The following is a 10,908-nucleotide window of genomic DNA, read 5'->3' as shown; positions in this document are numbered from 1 at the left end:
TGGCTCAAGCCTGTCATGCCAGCACTTTGGGAGGCTGAGGCAGGTAGATTACAAGGTCAAGAGTTAGAGACCAGCATGACCAACAAGGTGAAACGCCGTCTCTACTGAGACAGGAGAACTGCTTGAATCCAAGAGGTGGAGGTTGCAGAGGCAAGATCGTACCACTGAACTCCAGCCTGGGCAACAGAGTAAGACTCCATCTGAACAACAAAAACAAAAAATAAAATAACAAAAAGGGCAAAGAAGAAAGTCATCCATATTCCCACAAACTGGAGTAACTATTTTAGGATTTTCTTTTTTTTTGCTTGCTTCCATGGTTTCTTTTTTTTGGATACAGGGTCTCACTCTGTTGCCAGGCTGGAGTACAATGGCAGGATCAAAGCTCACTGCAGTCTCAACTTTCCATGCTTAACCTATCCTCTCACCTCAGCCTCCCGAGTAGCAGGAATCACAGGCATGTACCACCATGCCTGGCTAATTTTTTAAATTTCTGAAGAAACAGGCTCTCCCTATATTGTCCAGGCTGATCTCAAGCTCCTGACAAGTGATCCTCCCACTCTGGCCTCCCAAAGTGTTGCGATTACAGGTGTGAGTCACTGCCAGCCTCCATTGTTTTTGCAATGTATGTACTTAAGTTATGTGGTATGTTCATGTGTACCTATATACTTAGTGTCCCTCATATAAATATTAAAACATTACAAATAAAAGTAATATTCCTTCTTTGACCACTCAACCCCTTCAAGGGGTACTCTATTAAAGTGTATCCTTCCAGTCCATACATCTCTTTGAAATAAATACTAGTATAATGTGGTTAACATATAAAGATAGCTGATGAGCAGGATTCCTTACTCATGTATCTTGGGTTTGTCTTTGAAGTGTATCATTTGGACTTATATTTGATTTCTACTACATGTAATCACAAAGTTTTGAGAAAAATTCTTGTAAATAAAGAGTTGAACTGTAAGATCCATGTGGAAATGGGAGTTAATATTTTTCAGGAAAAGCCAAAGGCTGTAAGATCCATGTGGAAATGGGAGTTAATTTTTTTTTCAGGAAAAGCCAATGGGATTCAAGATTAATGTAATATAAGGGAATTATTCTTAAGATAGCACCAAAAAAAAACTCTGATAATTTAGAGAAAAGGAAATGGTAAGGAAAATTACAGACATAAAGATAGTAATATATGATATTTAGTAGGTTTGACTGGTTTGAGTGTCAGCAGCAGCCAAGTGATAGCAGTAAAAATTCAAGCAAACATTTGGATGCCTACAATGTATCACATCACCAAGGAAGATTAAAATTTAAGAAGTTAAGATATAGTTCTTTCCCTAGTGAGAAAAGCAGATACTAAAAATCACTGGCAAGGTCTATTAAATGTGTATACAGGCCGGGCACAGTGACTCCTGCCTGTAATCCTAACACTTTGGGAGGCCGAAGGATCACTTGCCTTCAGCAGTTTGAGACCAGACTGGCCAACACAGTGAAACCCCATCTCTGCTAAAAATACACAAATTAGCCAGGCATGGTGGCCTGTGCCTGTAGTCCCAGCTACTTGGGAGGCTGAGGCAGCCGAATTGTTTGAACTCGGGAGGCAGAACTTGCAGTGAGCCAAGGTGGTGCCATTGCACTCCAGCCTGGGTGACACAGTGAGATCCTGTCTCAAAAAAAAATAAAAAAGATGTGTATACATATACTTGTATGTCTATAACTGAACTACAAACATGTGCTTTGGGACGGAGAGGACATAAATTCTGACAAATATGGAAGGGAATAACATTTCCTGGACACCTAGTGGAAGACCCCTCCAATGAGTGAATTCAGGAGAAAAACAAAGCATATCAATAATTAGGAGCAAAATACTTCTGAGATGCCAGTAATTAAAACAAAGTAAGACTATGTAAAAATATGAAGGACAAAATTTACATGATAGTGGGAATGCATGCAACAGACAACTTTCTCAAAGTGTGGTTCAAAGATCACCTAAGTCAGAATGCTACAGATTTGAATTCACTAGGTATGAAGAGGGACCCAGGAATATGTACTTTGAATAAGTACCTGATGTAATTCTTATTAACACTCTAAAATTTGAGAATCACTGATTTGGAAACAGGTTACTAAAAGGAGAACAGGGTAACAGAAAAGGTTACTTTTAAAGAGATGACACTTAGGGCTGGGTGCAATGGCTCACGCCTGTAATCCCAGCACTTTGGAAGACCAAGGTGGGTTGGTCACCTGAGGTGAGGAGTTCGAGACCAGCCTGGCCAACGTTGAAATTCCATCTCTACTAAAAATACAAAAATTACCCGGGCGTGGTGGCAGGCACCTGAAATCCCAACTACTCGGGAGGCTGAGGCAGGAGAATCACTTGAACCTGGGAGGCAGAGGTTGCAGTGAGCCGAGATTGCGCCACTGCATTCCAGCCTGGGCAACAGAGCAAGACTCCATCTCAAAAAAAAAAAAAAAAAAGAGATGACACTTAGAAAGCAAAATGGGGGATGAAGCAGTGGGGGATGATGGCTATTTAGGAAAAGTTTTTTTCATGATTGTGTAAGAACTGTATGTCTCAGAAATAGCAGCATACATACCCCTAGATGAAAAAAAGAGCAGGGGGTTGGGGAGAAGGGGAGGGAAGAACCTGGCAGAAAATTTACAGGGATGGTTCCAAATATTTTACAATTCAACATCAGCTCACAAAAAAGACAAGGTACAGATGTTAGGAGAACATTTCCAACATGTGAGTGAACAAAGAGCCAGGGTACCAATAAGGAAGAAATTCTGCAACTGTTCACTAATGGTCAGGGATTGAAAAGCATCTTTCATATTTTACCGACAGGTCAAAAAAGAGAAAATTAGCTCTGACTTAATGCAGACCAGGACAATTTGGTCAAAGAGAATTTTATAGAAGAGCTTTGGTTCCACCATTGCAAAACAGTATTTCATTACCAGCAATATTAATAGGATTCAGGATTACACTGAAAGCTATGCTATTTACACATTCTATTAACAACTAATTAGAATTTCATTTCATAGGATAAAAACTGACAGAAAATTCATCATTTATAATTAGATGTTATATTTACTATTTTAGCTGCAAAAGATTCTTAAAATGGTTTTACTGCAACTTTCCCCCAAAAGATATTCAACATTTACAATGTAGCCCAGTTCTAATTACCACCTAACCTTTGACCTGTCTCTTCTGTAAGTGAAGCAAATGTGGCTAAATGCAGTTCTTACATATTTCTGGAATAAAAGTCTACTAGAAATGAACATAGATCCTTCCTTCATAGGCAATATAATCATTCATTCATAACCTCAAACACATTTGACATGGAAAGCCTAAAGGCAAGCCACAAAGTAGGCAAGTCATACACTAAACAGTTCTGACAGCAAAAAGTTTCTCTTCCTTCCTGGCAACCCTCTTTCATGATAAGCAGCCAAATGAATCTTTCTGACAAATGACATCATATGTAGACAAGACATGCCATTCTCCCCCACCACCCGACCTAGATATCTGGACAGCTTCCAAGCTGAATTTCAGGAGAAGCTAGGCTAGCATAAAATCCATTCTTTTCCCTAAATGGAAATCTGACAAAACAGGAAGTACACAGCAGCACAGAGAAGCAAGTTTTGTGGCTTAAGTATTTGCTGGTAACAGACTAGTTCTTCATGACTAACAAAATGCAGAACTTCAAATTTGAGAGGAAAACAGCAAGTTTGCCTTGGGTTACCAAGACCTTGGCAATTCTAAGGCCTTAAAAGCAGTATCACATGATACACAGAGGAATAAGAAACAAGAAATTGGTGTTTTTTTTTTTTGTTATATTCCTTCATACAAATATCCCCCTCCCTGTCCCATCTGACCAAGATCTAGGCCACCAAAATTATACAAACACTGGAAGGAGCTTTATGAATGCATATACAGACTAAGGAACTAAGATTTTTTTGAGAAACAGTAACAATTCTGGTTTGATTTGAGGGAAATAATTGGGGATTTATTTTTATTTTTTTGCTTGCCACAGGATTTGAGGTAACCCTAAATGTAAATAAATACAAATCCTTAAGATCCCTAAGTGGGCTGTTTGAACTGGCAGACTCAATAATGTATTAAACTTAACAAAAGCCAACAAAAAGGAAAAAAAAAAAACAAAAAAAAAACCATGAATTCATCCTCCATGCCTTTTTTCCCACTCAACCCACTGCTGTTAGGAATTTTTCAGATAATGATTAATTTGTATCTAACTTTTAAGCTATCATACATTAAGTGTAGTAGTATATCTAAGTGCCTAGCAAATGTTAAAGTACCAAACAAATTTAAAACGTTATCTAGTTGATTCCTCATTCCGTCCAAAGCAGGTTGAGACTCACAGTAAGTCATGAAACCACTTCTGTGGATCACATCAGATTTTTTTTTTTTTTTGAGATGGCGTCTTGCTCTGTACCCAGGCTGGAGTGCAGTGGTGTGATCTTGGCTCACTGCAACCTCCACATCCTGGGTTCAAGCGATTCTTCTGCCTCAGCTTCCCAAGTGGCTGGGACTACAGATGTGCGCCACCACACCCGGCTAATTTTTGTGTTTTTAGTAGAGACGGGGTTTCACCATATTGGCCAGGCTGGTCTCTAACTTCTGACCTTGTGATCCACCCATCTTGGCCTCCCCAAATGCTGGGATTACAGGCGTGAGCCATTGAGCTCAGCATCCACATATTTTTTTTTTTTTGGGACAGAGTCTCACTCTGTCACCCAGGGTGGAGTGCAGTGGCACGATCTTGGCTCACCGCAAGCTCTGCCTCCTGGGTTCACGCCATTCTCCTGCCTCAGCCTCCCAAGTAGCTGGGACTACAGGCACCCGCCACCATGCCTGGCTAATTTTTTGTATTTTTTAGTAAAGATATGGGGTTTCACCATGTTGACCAGGATGGTCTCAATCTCCTGACCTCGTGATCTGCGCGCCTCAGCCTCCCAAAGTACTGGGATTACAGGCATGAGCCACCGCGCCCGGTCCCACATCTAATTTTTTATACAAATGAACTACAGGAGAAAATACTGAATCACACTGTAGTACTTTTGTGTGTGGGCAGCACAGACACATATATAAAACTGAAATGTCACTATAATGACATTAATGAAATGTCACCATAATGAAATTAATCAGTGTGGCTATTACTTGAAATAACCTGTTTTAACCAACCAATGAAAGCAATCAGAACTCTTGTTAAATAAAACAGTGAGACAGAGGGGCCATTAAAATTTCTGTCGGAATTTGATTCTAGGAACGTTAGCCAATTCCTCAAATGCTAAAATTATCAAGTAAATGTCTAAGACTTCTGATTCTCAGGGTTTATTAAAAAAGTTAACCTTGCAGGGAACAGGTAGATATTAGAAGCTCAGAATTCTTGTTTTAAAAATACGGTACTAGATTGCAACCCTAAAATATTAAGAGCTGCAAATACTCAGCCCAATGACCCTCACTCTCTAAAAGCAAAAGCAGTGATGTATCCCAGGTCACAGCTAAAGAGTAAAAGGCTTACGATTAGAACACATAACATCCGGTTTTCAAATCCAGTGTTTCAGTATTAGAGTGCTTATTCAATCCAATGTGCTGTTGAATTATTGTAAAAATTCTGAGAATTTTGGAGCTAAGCGCACACAACTACTGCTTTAACTCTATGAATGCCTACTACGAGCCTGATATTTTAACTTATCTCCCCAATTCCTGCCATTCTCATTTCTTCCAAATCATGATGCCACACCCTTAGCAATATCACAGCAAGGATCAAGTGTCCTCATGAAATATCTCATCCAGTTCCTATTCTCAGGCTATACCCAGTTTCACACCTAAAGGCATTATGGTATTGTGATTAAAAAAAAAAAAAAGTATTTGGAGGGTGAGATTATGGGTTCAACAATTTATTGAGCCACGTGGCTTATCTATCCCACTACTGGCACGTGACGAATCCTCAGCCTGGATGAAGTTCATCCTCAACCTGGATGAACTTTTCCCAGATTTGTACCACTGATAATTATTAAGAAGATCTGTGAAAAATGGGGTAACAAGAAGCAGAAAAACAATTCTCTGGTGGTTATTTACAGATACAATCTTTTTTTTAAAAAAGATTTCATTTTAAGTGACTGGCCAGGACATTCCTGAACGTACAAACACTGACAAAACACATTTTTAGTGGCATGCATTTGTCCATTAAATATGACCTTTTAGCTTTTGATACCTTTTATAAATTTTCATTACACAAATGAATGCCTACTAAATCCCAAGGCCTATGTTAGGTTCTAAACCTACAAAGAAGAAAAAGGTACAGTTTTCTGCCTGTAAAGATTACATAACACAGTAAAAGAGACGTTAACAAAAGGCTGAAGTGCAATACAGAAAGTGGTAAAGAATCATGTAACAGGAAACATGAAATTCACATGATGATTACCTACATAGTTCTACCTATGGAACTATCAGAAAACTTCACTTAAAAGATAGTATTTGAACACAGGGAGATGGGATAACATTCAAATTGGTGAGAACAACATGAACAAAAGTAAATGAAAAAACATGGCTTGTACAAGAGAACCATGGTAGTTGAATGCGACTTCTGCATATGATGCTTGAAGGGAAGTAGTGAAAAATAAGGTTGGAGAGAGGTGGATATAATCTTTAGGAGGGTCTCAGAATCAACGAGAGTCTAGATCCTTAATTTCTGTATATCAATGCAATAAATGTACACATTTAAAACTCTCTTGGAATGATATGCATGTAAGAGTATTACATACGCTACCATCACCACCTCATATCCATGAGGTACTTCCTAAATATTTGGCACCACTCTAAGCACTTTACATGTGTTTACCGTGTAATACTAATTCCAACCTTGTCAGGTCAGATCTATTATTATCCCCATGTTACAGATGAGGCAAGGAGAATAAGAAATTTGCTCTACATCACCCCTCCTCACAAAAGTTCTGGCCATACCTACACATTCTAAAGCTAGAATTATCTTCTTTGCTATCCCGGCATAATTTTTAAAGTTATCATTCTTATGGGGGCACAGGAAAAACCTAAATCCTACCAAGTAACCTAAATGACTTAAGAATTCTTAAAAAAATAAAAGGTGTCAAGTGAGAGCCAAACAGGCAATGGGTGACTCTGTGCCTCGCTGAGGAAAAACAACTAAACATGGATAAAGGATATCCTAAGAAGACGAGAGACAAAATGTTGTCATATGCATTTTTTGTGCAAACTTGTCGGGAAGAGCATAAGCAGCACCACCCAAATGCTTCAGTAAACTTCTCAAAGAGTTTTCTAACAAGCGCTCCCGGAGGTGGAAGACCATGTCTGCTAAAGAGAAAGGAAAATTTGAAAATATGACAAAGGCAGACAAGGTCCGTTATGAAAGGGAAATGAAAACCTATATTCCACCTAAACAGGAGACAAAAAAGTTGTTCACGGATCCCAATGCACCCAAAAGGCCTCCCTTCAGCCTTTTTCCTGTTCTGTTCTGAGTATCGCTCAAAAATCAAAGAACATCCTGGCCTGTCCATTGGTGATGTTGTGAAGAAACTGGGAGTTATGTGGACTAACACTGCTGCAGATGACAAAACGACCTTATGAAAAGAAGGCTGCAAAGCTGAAGGAAAAATACAGAAAGGATATTGCTGCATATTAACCTAAAGGAAAACCTGATGCAGAGAAAAAGCGAGATGTCAAGGCTGAAAAAAGCAAGAAAAAGAAGAGAAAGATGAGGAAAATGATGAGCATGATGATGAGGAGGAAGATGAAGAGGATGATGATGAATACGCTGGTTTTAGTGCAGTTTTTTTGTCTATAAAGCATTTAACTCCCCATACACAACTCACTCCTTTCAAAGAAAAAATTTGAAATGTAAGGCTGTGTAAAATTTTTAATACTGTACAGTGTCTTTTTTTGTATAGTTAACACACTACCAAATGTGTCTTTACATAGCCCTGTCCTGGTGATATTTTCAGTAGCCACTAAACTTGCCTAGTACAGTATGGGGGTTGTAAATTGGCATGGACATTTAAAGCAGGTTCTTGTTGGTGCACAGCACAAATTATACACGGGGATGGTAGTTTTTTCATCTTCAGTTGTCTCTGATGTGGCTTATACAAAATAATTGTTGTTCTGTTAACTGAATACCACTCTGCAATTGCAAAAAAAAAAAAAAAAAGTTGCAGCTGTTTTGCTGACACTCTGAATGCTTCTAAGCAAATACATTTTTTATTAGAAAAAAATAAAAGGTGTCAAAGGCAGGAGATAAAAAGTGAAGCAATAAAAACATACATATAACCACACATTCATCAAAAAGTCAGAATGTTGTAAACCGACGCACAAATGTTAGGTTTCTAAATATACTAATTTGTTCCTGAATCTGAAAACAGGTATCTTTGTAACTCAAAGCTAGCACTACAATGGAAAAAATTTTAAGTACCTATTTAAATCAAATCAAAGATTGTCTTGATAAATATAAAAAAGTAGCTCAAATTTCATAAGCTCACATACTATCCCAAAAGGAAAGCTCCAAAACAGTTTTATAAAAGCAGACTAAAAAGTGGAATCAAAAAATATATATATATATTTAATATTGTGATTGGTATGTAATTGATAATGTAAAAGACTTTTTCCTAAAACAAAATCAGGAAAGAGAGCAGCAAATAAAACCTTTTTTTTTTTGAGACAGAGTCTTGCTCCGTTGCCCAGGCTGGAATGCAGTGCTGCCATCTCGGCTCACTACAACTTCCGCCTCCTGGGTTCAAGCAATTCTCCTGCCTCAGCCTTCCAAGTAGCTGGGACTACAGCCGCCCACCACCACACCCAGCTAAGTTTTGTACTTTTAGTAGAGATGCGGTTTCACCATGTTGGCCAGGCTGGTCTTGAACTCCTGACCTCAGGTGATCCGCCTACCTCGGCCTCCCAAAGTGCTGGGATTACAGGTGTGAGACACCACGTCCGACCTTTTTTTTTTTTTTTTTTTTTTTTTTTTTTTTTTTTTTTTTTTTTTTTTTTGAGACAGAGTCTCACTCTGTCGCCCAGGCTGGAGTGCAGTGGCCGGATCTCAGCTCACTGCAAGCTCTGCCTCCTGGGTTTACGGTATGCACCAACACGCCAGGCTAATTTTGTATTTTTAGTAGAGATGGGGTTTCTCCACGTTGGTCAGGCTGGTCTCAAACTCCCAATCTCACGTGATCTGCCCGCCTCAGCCTCCCAAAGTGCCGTGCCCGGCCAATAAAACATTTTTTAAAAAGTCTTGGGAAAAAAGGCAGTGGAGGTGGGGTGGGAGGGTGATGGTGGTGGCAGATCCACAGGAGGCTAACTGGTAAAATCCAGCTCTTTCTCCAGAGTTAGCTCAAAAATCCACCTACTGCATGTTTTCATGTAATTATTAAAAGATATTTCTTATACTGAACATTTTGTTGAAATAAAAGTGATTTCTAAAAACAAGACACTTAACACCTTTACCTGGATTTCAGATAAAGAATCTTGGCTAAACATTCATGTTCCATAAACATATCTGTTCCCTCTATATATTATTTTAAAAATAAACTAAAACAGAATACACAAAAACTAGTCCACTCAGGAAGAGGGGAAAACACATTTCACTCTATATATCTGAGCCCTTTTAAAACATACATATATGAAGGGACTTCAAAAAATTTGTGGAAAAATAGAATGATAAAAAACATGAAGTTTACTTCTCAACATAAGCTCCATCAAATCAAGACACTTCTATAAGCAATAATACCAGTCATTCAGTCCATTCCTAAAGAACTGAGGGTCCTGGGAATTTAGCTATGTCAATGCAGTCTTTTTTACACTAACTGAAGAAAAACGAGTGCCTTTAAAAAAAAAACTGTTAAGATTAGGAATCAAAGAAGTCAGAGGGAGCCAAATCAGGACTGCGACGTAGATGTCTCACGATTCCCCATCAAAATTCTTGCAAAACTGCCCTAGTTTGACGAAGGGCCTTGGCTGCATTGTTGGGGTAGAGCACATTTTGGTGAAGCTCTCTCAGGTGTTTTCCTGCTAAAGCTTTGGCTAATTTTTTCAACAAAACACTCTCATAAGCAGATGTTGTTGTTCTTTGGCCCTCCAGAAAGTCAACAAGCAAAATGATTTGAGCATTCCAAAAACCTGTTTTGCCTTGACCCTTGCTCTTGACCAGCCTGCTTTTGCTCTGACTGGACCACTTCCACCTCTTGGTGGCGATTGCTTTGACTGTGCTTTGTCTTCAGAGGTGTAATGGTAAAGCCGTGTTCTATTTCTTGTTACAATTCTTCAAAGAAATCCTTTAGGGTCTTGTTCACACTTGTTTAAATTTCCACTGAAAGTTTTGCTCTTGTCTTCAGCTGATCTGGGTGTACAGTTGTGGCATCCACTGAGTGGAAAGTTTTGCTCAAATTTAATTTTTCCATCAAAATTGTATAAGCTAAAGCAATTGAGATGTTAGCATAAACAAGATTAACTTTTCCCTTGCAAACTGATGTGATTGGTCTGCTGCTGTAGGCTTCATTTAAAACTTTGCTTCGTCTTAAACTAGTTATGCATTTGTAAACTGCTACTGATTTCTTTGGAGGCATTGTCCCCATAAAGTACTTGTAAAGTATCAATGATTTCGCCATTCTTCCACATCACAACTTTCACCATCAATTTGATGTTTGTCCTTGCTACAATTTTAGCAGAATTGATTCTGCCCTGACAGGGGTTCTTTGCAAACTGATGTCCTAAACTTCTTAGTGCCTCAAACTAGATCCTGTTCAGACATGTTATAACAAGTTAGTATGAATTTATTTTGGTGCAAAAAAATTTATGTTCTCACAAAACTGTATTTTTTCAATAATGAAAAATCAAATCTCTCCTTAATCTGAGAATCATCTGGTTTTCCTGAACTT

At 38.6% G+C, this 10,908-nt stretch overlaps 1 protein-coding gene and 1 pseudogene across 1 annotated transcript in view; one reads left to right on the top strand and one right to left on the bottom strand.

Moving 5' to 3' along the window:
• The window catches only part of LOC105546400 (chromosome unknown open reading frame, human C14orf37), a 339,900-nt gene that overhangs the window by 318,913 nt on the left and 10,079 nt on the right, over nt 1–10,908 (bottom strand). The window lies entirely within an intron of this gene.
• LOC105546418 lies at nt 6,860–7,879 on the top strand (annotated as a pseudogene).

The sequence above is a fragment of the Mandrillus leucophaeus genome, unplaced genomic scaffold (assembly GCF_000951045.1).
Source record: "Mandrillus leucophaeus isolate KB7577 unplaced genomic scaffold, Mleu.le_1.0 Scaffold359, whole genome shotgun sequence".
NCBI lineage: Eukaryota > Metazoa > Chordata > Mammalia > Primates > Cercopithecidae > Mandrillus > Mandrillus leucophaeus.
This window is presented reverse-complemented; position numbering and strand designations above follow the sequence as displayed.